This window comes from Gossypium arboreum, chromosome 8 (assembly GCF_025698485.1).
Source record: "Gossypium arboreum isolate Shixiya-1 chromosome 8, ASM2569848v2, whole genome shotgun sequence".
In the NCBI taxonomy this organism is placed as follows: domain Eukaryota; kingdom Viridiplantae; phylum Streptophyta; class Magnoliopsida; order Malvales; family Malvaceae; genus Gossypium; species Gossypium arboreum.
The window spans coordinates 40,554,703-40,567,713 of record NC_069077.1 but is presented as its reverse complement, the minus strand read 5'-3'; the positions used below and the strand labels follow the sequence as shown (position 1 = coordinate 40,567,713).

At 34.5% G+C, this 13,011-nt stretch overlaps 1 long non-coding RNA gene across 1 annotated transcript; it reads left to right on the top strand.

The window, feature by feature from the left end:
* The first annotated feature begins 319 nt into the window (after window positions 1-319).
* Window positions 320-2,083, top strand: LOC128279422 (uncharacterized). The gene is made up of 2 exons (XR_008269560.1): window positions 320-1,379; window positions 1,507-2,083. It is a non-coding gene; the product is annotated as an uncharacterized LOC128279422 (long non-coding RNA).
* The last annotated feature ends 10,928 nt before the right edge of the window (window positions 2,084-13,011 follow it).

Sequence of the window (13,011 nt, the reverse complement as noted above, 5' to 3'; positions counted from 1 at the left end):
TTGTTTTCATGGAGAAATATGAAGTTAACTTTATACTTGGATGTAAAAATCTATATGAAATAACAAAGACGAGTATACCCAATGCTGTATAAATACATCAAATCATATAACATTATGACTTAAAAAAATTAGAAAAATAAGGCATATAGCAAAGCAGGGAAGTGATGGGCCTTCAAAAAATCATAATACAAAAGATTTGTGGGAGCCTGCCTGGGATAAGAGTTCTACAATGAGAAATAAACAACAAAAGGAAAAGGAAAGGAATAAGTCCCTCCTTTTGTTTTGTTTATATTTAGTATATGGCATTATTATTACCTGTTATTATTTAAATGTAATTATACTTTTTGTTGAGCAATGCCATTTCCTTTTCAGCTTATATAAAGCCGTGGCCTTCCACTTACAGATCAATGAGATGCTTTGCGATGAATTTTAGTGTAGTGATCAGTGATAGAAACGTAAGAGCAAATACCAAAGAGAAAATGGTGGAGGCTCCCCCTTCTTCTAGCTCATAGCCTTCATCCTCTCTGTTTGACTCTCCTTCGTAAGATCTTCCTCTTGAGCAGTCGCTTTCATTATCACCTATCATCCCTTCTTTCTCTTACCCTTGGTTGTAGGAGCAGTTTCCATTTCCACCCACCTTTACCCATGATCCATGTCGACATGTCACACTGGAGAAGTTTCTCTCCCCAAGTGCTTCTGAAATTTTGAAGGACCTATCTAACTCATCCTTTTATTTTGGTTTTCTCTAGGGTTACTTGGGCCAGGGCCATTTTAATTTATCTTATAAATTGATGTCAAAATAGAATCATAAATCTGTGTAATTAAACTGGCTATTTTAGGTACTATCAGTATGTATGCAGTTTGTTTATGAGTTGTTTTCTTTGGTGATCTAATAGATAAGAGAGCTTCCTTCAGTCCACTCATGGGTAGCAGTGGGATTTAATTAGCTGCCGACTCATTCATCCAAATACTGAGTTAGAAGGGATCAGCGAAAGATACCCAGTAAATGAGTGAATGATGCGGGAGACAAATTGAATCCTCAACTTCCTGTGCTTGGACTGAAGGGAGCTCCCTCTTCTGTTATTTTATCTATCTAAACCCTTCTAATTTCGTTAGATCTTTCGTCTAGTTTATGTAACTTCAATAAACATCTAGAGTCCTTAGCTCAAGGTTTATCATGTGTGCTTTTTATTGACACTGAATACTTCCTTTTGTCACATTAATAGCAATTCAAAGTACTTTTAATCCTGAAGTGATATTGGGTTACTGATTGTATAATTAATGGTCATATATCTGGTTTATCCCAATTTCTTAATCACAGCCATGGCAAGTGGGTTATCAGTGATGTTTATCAAGGCAGTTTCCCCAATGGGGCTGAGGTTTGTTCTTTTAGACCGCCGTCTTTTTTAACTGAAAGATCCTGGCAAGGGTAATCCAATTTGTCAACCATATGGATATAGGTTGTGTTTTAGATGGTTGGATTGATCGTTATTTTTAGTTTCACAGGTTATATGAGCAGATCTCGGGAAGCTGGAGAGCAGGAGTTTTAGGGTTTATTATTAGAAGCTGATGTTTAAGTTTCAAGTTTAGACTCTCAGGAAAGGCAACGCGTGGCCGGATAAGTTTGTAAAGCTCACGCTCTACGACGAAACCTTCTTGGGTCTTGTTTTCTAACTGCAACAAGTTCCTAGACATGTGTCCCCAGTTACATGTCCAATTACCAATATATCCCTTTATGTTGTTTTTAAATGTTGTACCCTAGATTTGCAAATCTGTGGCACACTCGTCTTTGTTCTAAGCTGTCTTTGGCGGTTATAAATGTCTCCTCTGTATTCCTTCCGACATGTACTCCTTGGCAGAGTGGAAACGTAGTTTACATTAGTACATGTGGTGTTGCGGTGTATTTGATTATGGTTTTGGTGGATGCGAAGTGAAATCACTGCTTTCTTTGTTCATCCTTTCTGGTGGAACTCTTCACATGGTTTTTTTCCAATTCTCTTCAGGGATAATCATCGTGTTCTATGTACCTAATGAAAGGAGTTAAATGAATAATATATACAAATCAAGTTAATAAAAATTAAAAGCTGTATAGGTGGGAGGCATGGAGGTGGAGGTGAATCTAAGCGATGTGAAAGTGAAAAGTAAATTAGAGGCGAATCGAATCTGTTATACGTTGCCACATTTTGTAAAAGTTTGATGGCCGTTATGAGCATATTTCCAGTATCAGAATAGCAAGGTTTGAGTAAAATACAACCCCATAAAGAAACAGAAATCTTTGGAGAAAGGATAGAGAAGGCAACGAGCTAGGGTCTTTTCCCGATGGTAATGACACGAAAGATCGAAATATCTCTTTTTATGCTGACTTTCCATGAAACCCTATTTTTAACACAAAAAAGAAAAGAGACACTAGCGCACATAAAATAGGTGAAGTGGGGTTTAGGTCTTTTCATTGTTATTGGTTTCTTTCCCCTTAGTGCTCTCCTCCCAAGGGCCAGTGAATGCCAAGTGCCGCACTGCTCTGTCCCTCATTGATGGCTCTTCTCCTTTTTCCAACACGTATCTCTGAAGATGGAAGAGAAAGAACAATTCTCCTCATCACATAAAATGGATGAACTTTGGTTCAGCTCCATTTTGTATTTTCGTATCATCTCTTTTACTCTCCAAGCTTAGGAACACTATACCCAATATGGATGAGAGCTTTTTCTCCGAGTCTGTCTGTTTTTGAGGAATCCAGTAGCTGCATCTCAGGGCCATGATTGAACATTGCACCGTCTTTAACAAACACAAGTGCCATAATATTTTTGTCATTATTATCTCATTGTTATAATTTGATGGAATGAGAATCTTCCACGTGCCTATCCCTTGATGGCCCCCTTGAAGTTAATTTTTTTAATAATTTTATTATAAATTTTAATCATATTTATTATTTTGACAGAATTTTTGAAATTATCTCAATTGCTTCTCACTTGGATAATAATGCGCTTCAGTATATTCGAACAGTTTCCTACATTAGTAATAATGTTATTATCAATTGAATTAAGTTGATTCTTAAAATAAAAATACAAACAATTTCACACTTAAAAGTTGGAATTTTTATTACAAGGATAAGTTTCTATTATATTGAAAGTGAATCACATATTAATACTTCATTAAAATAAATAATAATTTTTAATCTTCATTAAAATTATTATAACTTTCATAAAATAATTTAACAATTATGATCACATAATTGAACTAATATGATAAGATTGACCTTTCTTGGAGAAGGATGGGTAAGATTAAACCCAAATGGAGTGGTCGAGACATCAGACGGTGCTTGATCTTGCAAGTAGAATTTTGGAGGATTCTCGATGGGGTACTAATTGCATGGAATAGTGGATTTAGAAGATTATTAGTGAAATGTGATGACCTGTCAATGATAAATATGGAATAATAAAGTATAATATTATAATTTTCTATCTTAACTTTTTATTAAATGATCACTTATAAAAATAGAAAATATTTTAAGGTTAATCGTTTAATTTTTAAAAAGTATTTATGAGAAGAATAATTATGTTGTTGATGGTGAATACCTAAATTACAATAAAGAAAAAAAACTCAATGGGGGAGACAATAGAAGGTCTGAACTTGACTGGAAGAATTATCTAGCTACAGAATAAATCATGAGAATTAAACATAGACGTCCGTAGATTTTACAATTTTGAAGTTCCCCTCAAGGAATAAACCAGATTTTGCAGAATGATGATATAGGGGTACCTCATCATCGCCTATACTGTTGTAATAGTTAGGGCCTAACTGCCCTCCTTTATTCCGCACACAAAAAAAGTTATTTTGTATTTTAACTAGGAAGATCTCAGCATTGTAAAGTATGATGATCTTTCCTGTATTTCCTGGGGCCGGGATGGTCCATCCATCCAATTCCCATTTGGAAGAAGGCTGATCAATGTAGATTAATTTGGGTTATTTTCATAATCAAATTCTCTTGTCCCATCTCCAACATCATCCTTTTTAGGGATATGTTTAAAATTTGCCTCTATCTTCTTATTTTTTATTTGACATGTATGAATGGGACTGAAATGAAAATTTTATATTTAATTTTGGTTAATATGAGAAATAGGTACTTAAACTATCTAAATTGTCTCATTTATGTACGTATAATTTTTTTTATCAAAATTTTATTTCATTATCACTTTTAGATGTCAATAGTTAAATCCTTTGAAAAAATCTTTGAACCAATCAATTCAATAAAAAAATTAAAAATAATCTCTTCATATCTCTTCTTCCACTTTCATCTTCTCCAAAAATTTTAAAATAAACTTTACCTCAAATTTCTCTCATTAAAACGAATTTCCATTTTCAATATTAAAATAAATTCTCATCTTCTTACCATTAAAACAGACCTCAATTTTCAATATTAAGAACTCAAAATACGAAAGGAAAAGAAAACCCTTATTTTCTCCATTTTTGAGAGCATGACAGGTTGTTTTTATCGGACTTTTTATTTCACACATGGCTAAAAAGATGAAGAAAAAGAAAGAAAGATAAGGAGAGGGAAGAGAGAGATGATATTTTTATTTTTAATTAATTTTATTGAATTTTAATTTTAAATATTTTAAAGTCATCTGTTATAATTTAATAAGTTTGAAAGTTTTATACAAAGATAAATCGTTGATATTTTAAGTATCTATTTTGATAAAAAATTAGATACTTAAATAATGAAAGAGACCTATTTATCATATCAACTCATGAGTGTTCTTTTGGTGGTTTTAGTCCATTTGTTTACACGTAAAAAGTTTTACGGAAATATATTTTGTATATTTTATTTTTTCACAAAAATAATTTTACTAACGGAAAATGACTTAGAGGTCAACGTAAAATAATTCATGTTTCCTATAAAATAACTTATCCTTTTAAAAAACGTAAGTCATTTTTCCAAAAAAGTGCTCTATAAATAATTTTATTTTTATATAAAATTAACTTAAATCAAACTTAATATTATTATATTGATAATAAAATTTATTTTATTTTTAAAAATGTTTAAAATATTAATATAAAATATCATATTTTAATATTATTAAACATAAATATTTAATTATTTATATTTAGTCATATAATAAGTTATTAATATAATTAATATAATTTTATTTTAATAAATTATTTAATAATTCAATTTTATTTTAATAATAAAATTTTAAAATGATAATATTTAAATAATATTCTTCACATATTATTGAAAATATTCAATATTAATATTTTAATAATAAATATTTATTAGAATTATAAATATATTAATAATAATTTTTTGTAGTATAAAGGTTAAAATATGTCATAAGTTTATGTACTTTTCACAAATTTACAATTTAGTCTTTGTACTTTTATTTTTAATAATTTAATCTCTTTACTTTTCAGATTTGAAAAATAAATATTAAAATATGTCATAAGTCTATGTACTTTTCACAAATTTGCAATTCACAAATTTGCAATTTAGTCTTTATACTTTTATTTTCAAGAATTTTGTCCTCTACTTTTCATATTTGAAAATCAAGTCCAATTGATGACATTGTTAAATTTTTTGTCAATTTTGTTGATGTCATATTTTAAATAAAAATACTCACTTGATAGTCATGTAACTAAAAATAACATTATAATGAATTTGAATTTAACAAATTATTTTTAATATATGCAAAAACAATGTCGATATAGATTTATAGATATAAAATAAACTCAATTAAACAATAAAAAATAAGAAAATATCAAATTTATTTTTCTTTCCTTAAAATTTTTTATGAAATATTTTTAAGAAATCTATAAAATAATAAAAAATATTTTATACAAATTCATTCAAATACTAAAAATATTTATTTTTAAAAAATAAATTATTTTTAAAATTATTTTCAAAACCATTTTCAAACAAACAAATATACCTTAAATGATTTTGTTAAATGAAAGCGTTAATGAGTCGTTTTTCATTGAAATCATTTGGTGTTAGAATGTAATCATGTTGTCTTTGACGATGTTGTTCATGTTTTGTGTGGGGATTGTAATTTTTTTCTTATTTCCTGAGTTTTCTTTTCTCCATCTAAACCTTAACTTTTTCTGCAGGCAGGCAGACATGATTTGACCATCACATGATTTACAATTGGATTTAAAAGACATGGAGCATGAAAGGATAAAGTTTTAAGAATTTTCCTTTTCTTTCAAATTGATAGGTACATGAAATTATTATAAAGAAGATGATGATCATCTGAAACTTAATAAGTTAGAGTTCCGAATTTCCTTCACTCGTCTTATTTAAAGGGTAATAGTCAGCGAATGACCCGAAGGTAACTAGTATTTAACCTAGACGATCCTTCGTGTATTCTTATATTCATAAGGCTCTCTTTGGATACAAAATACCCACGGTGAGATAGAATATAAAGAGAATATTCATTTTTATTGCACTGTTTGGATATGAGGTGTGGTTAAAAATTCTCGTCTCAATACTGATTCCATTTTGGACTCAAACTAAAGCTACCGGTAGAAAAACAGCACCTCAAATGAAAAGCTAATTTCTCACTGTAATCTTGTTCTTTTTGTTTTACTAAATTGGATGAACTAAATCAAGTCCAACAAAGAACAAATTTATCTTCCTTTCACTTCTATGATTTGGAGGTTTGTTGCATCAAAACAAACCCAATTCCTATGTGTCAAACTTCACGTGTCAAAAATTTTATTTTTATACAATAATTTAATAAATAATTAAAATTTATCATCATAAATATAACTTTAATTATTATTTAATATAAAATGATTTTAAGTAACGCCCCTAACCCGTATTCGTCGCCGGAATAAGGTTACAGAGCATTATTGGATTTATTTCATAATCAATCATACATTTCTCATACATTTTCCAATTCCAGATACAAGTCATTCATAAACAATCACATTGTCCCTAATACGAGCCTACCAGGCCCAATTCATGCTTTAATAGTGGTTTGGGACTAAACTGATAACTCAGGAAATTTTTTGGAATACTTAGAAAATGTTACAAAATATAGAGGACACACGCCCGTATGGCCCGCGTAACACCCCGTACCCGAGTCCGTTACCGGAATCGGACACAAGGTGCACACAGACTTAACTATTTTCACAGCCCATTTAGAAATTTCCAGACAAGCTGGTTACTGCATCACTGTCGCCTTAAAAATCATATCTTGAGTTTGAAAGCTCGAAAATTAGTTTCGTAATTTTTCCCTGAAACTAGACTCATATGTCCATCTACAGATTTTTTTCTAGAATTTTTGGTCAAGCCAATTAGTACAGTTTATTAGTTAAAGTCTCCCCTGTTGCAGGGATCGACTACACTGACCTTCGTGCATTACGAATTGGATATCTCCCTGTACAGGGCTTCAATACTGATGCCGTTTGTTTCTATAGAAACTAGACTCAGAGAGGAATCTATAAATATATGGCATGACTCCTACTTATATCTGGTTAATTTAAAATGAATTTTCAAAGTCGGAACAGGGGATCCAGAAACTGTTCTGGCCCTGTTTCACGAGAACTTTAATATCTCTTAACATGTAACTCATATGACCTTTTGGTTTCTTCCATATGAAAGTAGATTCATCCAAGTTCATTTACATAATTTATTCACTATTTAATACCATTCCTACTATTTTTAGTGATTTTTCACATCAACATCACTGCTGCTGTCAGTATCTGCCTTTAAGGTAGGCTTTACCTATTTCATGATTTCATGATTCAATTGGCCCTTTTTGCATACATAGCACAAAGAGTGATCATGATTAACCATTCCAATGGCTAACCGTTTCAAAACAATATCATACCTCATAATGATCAACATACAAACGATTATAGTATTATGCTAAAAACGTATATGAGCCATTTTCGCACGGCTATCCAAGTTTACACAAACCAAAAGGTACATGACCTACAACAAAAAGGTAGTCCTATACATGCCATTCAATGTTCAACCAAAATTGTACCAAAATGGGGGCTTTGATAGTGTGGATGACTTCGACTTCGATGATCCTGAATCCGATAGCTAACGAGCAAAATCTATAAAACAGAGAAATAGAGAAAACGGAGTAAGCAATTTATGCTTAGTAAGTTTGAGCAAGAGATTCCAGCACAACAAAAGCATAGCATTCATAAAGCTAACGGATAATTTCATATGCACAAATTCTCAATATCATACTCATTTCACATTCCAACCCCTATGTTCATACATAAGGGATCATCTTAGCCAAATACCGGAAACTCATTACTCGACTGAGCGAATATTATTCGAAGGGAATCAACTAATTCAAGCACATACGATCATACCTCATTGCTGGAATTTTCAAGCGTATTAACTGGAATTTTACAGCAAGATTGCTTATTCTCGAATCACGTACCTTCGGAATTTAACCGGATATAACGACTCGCTCAAATGCCTTCGGGACGAAGCCCGGTTATAGTGACTCGCACGAATGCCTTCGGGACTTAACCCGGGTTTAGTAACTTGCACAAATGCCTTCGGGCTTAGCCCGGATTTATTATCTCGCACGAATGCCTTCGGATCCTAGTCCGGATATAGTCACTTAGCACAAAGCCTTCGGGACTTAGCCCGGACATCATTCGAATAACCGAGCACAATTATCAATAAATCATGACACATTCGTATTTCACTTTCATTAGCAAAACTCAAACACAAGGCACTTTTCACACTTGCAATTTCGGCTCAATAGCCACACACAAAGAACATGATTTTGATTTACTTTAAACATGATCTAATCAATTCAGAATTTAAGCTCTATTACTCAAGAACTTACCTTGGATGTTGTCGAGCGATTTCGATGACTACTCGACTACTTTTCCTTCCCTTTATCGGATTTAGCTCCCCTTTGCTCTTGAGCTTAATTTGACAAATAAATTGATTTAATCATTTGAGCATCGAAAGAGGAATTCAAGGTACTTAGCCAATATATATACTCATTAGGCATCAAAGTCGCATATGTACGAAATCATGAATCGAACTCAACACATTAGTTAATATTCCTCTTAGCCGAATTTTCTAAGCCAAGAATAGGCATCAATATGCTTGCCTCTAACCGAATGCATGCACACCAATTTCCCTCATGTGGCGAATATGCATGTCCATGTTGAGGCCAATTATACACTTATTACCACACAAAACAGCATACATTTTACTAACTAATGCATTCCATATTGTAACTCAATACACATCTATCATTTCCTTCATGACCGAAACATCATCATAAGTAAGTATATACCTTGAGATAGTATACATATGTCATACCAATACATCATGCTCAAACATACATACATATATATATGCTAAAGCCGAATCTCAAGTTGATTGTAACTAAACATGAACATGATTTCGAAACACAAATCTTACTTTCCATGCAATGAGCATAAATCACACTTATGGATGTACCATGGCCGAACACATCACGACACCATAATTTTGGTCATGATTACACAAAGAACTTAGTATCTCATTCAAAAATGCTTAAAGAAAATCTAAGAGTCCTCAATCCACCATCACATGTATCATCATCAAGCTTCATATTTAACATGCAATGGCATTAACTCAAAATCCACCTTGGCCAAATACCATCCCCATGATATAACAAAGATTTGAACCATGGGCTAATAAGAACATCAAGTTAGCAACCAAAAACATGCATGAATCTCATGGCACAACATCAAACATACCTTAATCTTGATGCAAGTATAGCCAAACCCTTCCTAATCCTCTTCCAAACCAAGCATGAAGCAAAACTCCTTCCTAATCCTTAGTATTTTCGGCCAAAAAGAGAGTGAAAATGGATGAACAAAATTTTTTGTTTTCTTTCCTACCTACACGGCAATGGGGAGGGAGAGAAGCCTTCACACACACATTTTTTTTTATTCCATACTCCTTATTTTATTTATTCCAACATAACCCACTTACCAAACATGTTTCATGACATGATTTTGCCCATAATTCCTTGTCATGGCGGCCACTAGCTATTGGGGGAAATTTGACATGCAAGTCCATTGTTTTGCATGCATGCTTTAATTAGTCATCACACATTTCCCCATCATACTTTCAAAGTTTACTACTAGGTCCTTTCTAGTGAAATTCACATTTATAACTCTAAATCAAAACATCAAAAATGTCACACATGAGTTAACACACATTATAGGCAATAAAATAAATATTAAATTATTTTTATGCCTCGGTTTTGTGGTCCCGAAACCACATTCCGACTAGGGTCAATTTTGGGCTGTCACAACTCTCCCCCACTTAAGAAATTTTCGTCCCCGAAAATCTTACCGGTAAATAGGTTTGGGTAACGCTCTTTCATAGAGTTCTCGGGTTCTCAAGTAGCTTCTTCCATCCCGTGTTTGAGCCATAACACTTTTACTAACGGAACCCTTTTGTTTCGCAACTCCTTCACTTCACGAGCTAGGATACGAATCGGTTCTTCTTCATAACTCATATCGGCTTGAATTTCAACCTCTGATGGACTAATTACGTGCGACGGATCAGATCTATAGCGTCGAAGCATTGAAACGTGGAAGACGTTGTGAATCTTTTCGAGTTCAGGGGGCAAAATCAAACGATACGCAACTGGACCGACTCGTTCGGATATCTCATATGGCCCGATGAACCTCGGACTCAATTTGCCTTCTGGCCAAATCGAGTATCTTTTCCAAAGCGAAACTTTAAGAAACACTTTATCTCCCACCTGATACTCAATGTTTTTTCGTTTCAGATCCGTGTACGATTTCTGACGATCTATGGCCGCCTTCAGACTTTCACGGATTACCTTTACATTCTGTTCCGCATCTTTAATCAAATCCACTCCGAAAATTTTGTTTTCACCGAGCCCGGTCCAAAACAATGGTGTACGGCATTTACGCCCGTACAAAGCCTCGTAAGGCGCCATCTTAATACTTGATTGAAAACTATTGTTGTAAGCAAATTCAATCAAAGGTAAATACCGTTCCCATGAACCACCGAACTCGAGGATGCAACATCTCAACATATCCTCAAGTATCTGAATTATCCGCTCGGATTGACCATCGGTTTGGGGGTGAAAAGCGGTGCTGAAATGCAACTTGGTGCCCAAAGCTTCTTGCAATTTCTTCCAAAATCGCGAGGTGAACCTCGAATCTCTATCCGACACAACAGAAATCGGTACCCCGTGTAATCTCACAATCTGAGAAACGTACAATTCAGCTAGTTTATCCAATGAAAAAAATCCGTACGCATAGGGATAAAGTGAGCCGACTTAGTCAGTCTATCAATAACAACCCAAATCGCGTCCTTCTTACTTGCTGACAATGGCAGTCCGGACACAAAGTCCATCGTGATTCGATCCCATTTCCACTCGGGTATCATAATCAGCTGAAGTAATCCTGAAGGCACTTGATGTTCCGCTTTCACTTGTTGACATATTAAATATCTCGAAACAAGGTCGGAGATGTCTCGTTTCATACCATGCCACCAAAACTGACGATTCAAATCATTGTACATCTTCGTACTCCCCGGGTGGATTGCCATTCGGCTACAATGGGCTTCGTTCAGAATTATCGAAATAAGTTCAATTCTTTGGAACACATGACGACTTCGAACCTCAAACAATCGTCATCATCTATTTGAAACTCCGATTCCTTGTTCGAACACACTCACCCGTTTTGCGACCAACTCATCGTCAACTTTTCGAGCTTCACGAATTTGATGAGTCAACAATGGTTTGGCCTTTAATTCGCTACTAACACATTGTCGGGTAGAATAGACAGTGTACATTCATCGCTCAGAAAGCAAACAATGATTTCCGGCTTAAGGCGTCGCAACCACATTAGCCTTTCCGGGTGATAGTCAATGACAAGCTCATAATCTTTTAACAACTCGAGCCAACGTCTTTGTCGCAGATTTAAGTCTCTTTGAGTCATCAAATATTTGAGACTTTTGTGATCCGAATACACATGGCACTTCTCACCAAATAAGTAATGTCGCCATATCTTTAAGGCGAATACGATGGCGACCAATTCGAGATCATGGGTCGAATAATTTTTCTCATGTGGCTTTAATTGTCTCGACGATAGGCCACAACTCGACCTTCTTGCATCAATACGCAACCTAACCCAAGTAGGGAGGCGTCACTATAGATGACAAACTCTTTGCCGATTCGGTTGCACTAAAACTGGAGCTTCCAGTCAAATGAGTTTTCAATTGATCGAAACTTTTCGACACTTTTCCGTCCATTCAAACTTGACATCTTTCAAGCGGGCGTCATGGGTGTGGCTATCATTGAGAATCCTTTTACAAACCGTCGGTAGTAACCTAAGCAAGCCCCAAAAGCTCGAACCTCGGTAATATTCCTCGGAGGCTTCCAGTTAAGTATGGCTGAAATTTTACTCGGGTCAACTCGAATACCCGATGCAGATACCACATGACCCAAGAAGCTAACCTCTCTTAACCAGAACTCACACTTGCTGAACTTAGCGTATAACTGCTTGTCCCGTAAAACTTGCAACACTACTCTCAGGTGCTCCGCATGTTCGGTCTCATCTCTTGAATAGACCAAGATGTCGTCAATGAACACAACTACGAACCGATCCAAATACGGTCTGAAGATCCGATTCATCAAATCCATAAATATCGCAGGGGCATTGGTGAGCCCAAACGGCATTACTAAGAACTCGAGTGACCATATCTTGTTCAAGGCGGTTTGGGTATATCCGAATCTCGGATTCATGAATCGATAATAGCCCGATCTCAAATCTATTTTGAGAACACCGAGGCTCCTTCAGCTTGATTGAACAAATCATCGATCTGTGATAACGGATATTTGTTCTTTATTGTCACTTTATTGTCGACGATAGTCGATGCACAACCTCATGGTTCCGTCCTTCTTTTTCACAAACAACACTGGTGCACCCCAAGGTGAAAAACTCGGGCGAGCAAAACCTCTATCCACCAACTCTTGCAACTGAGCTTTCAACTCC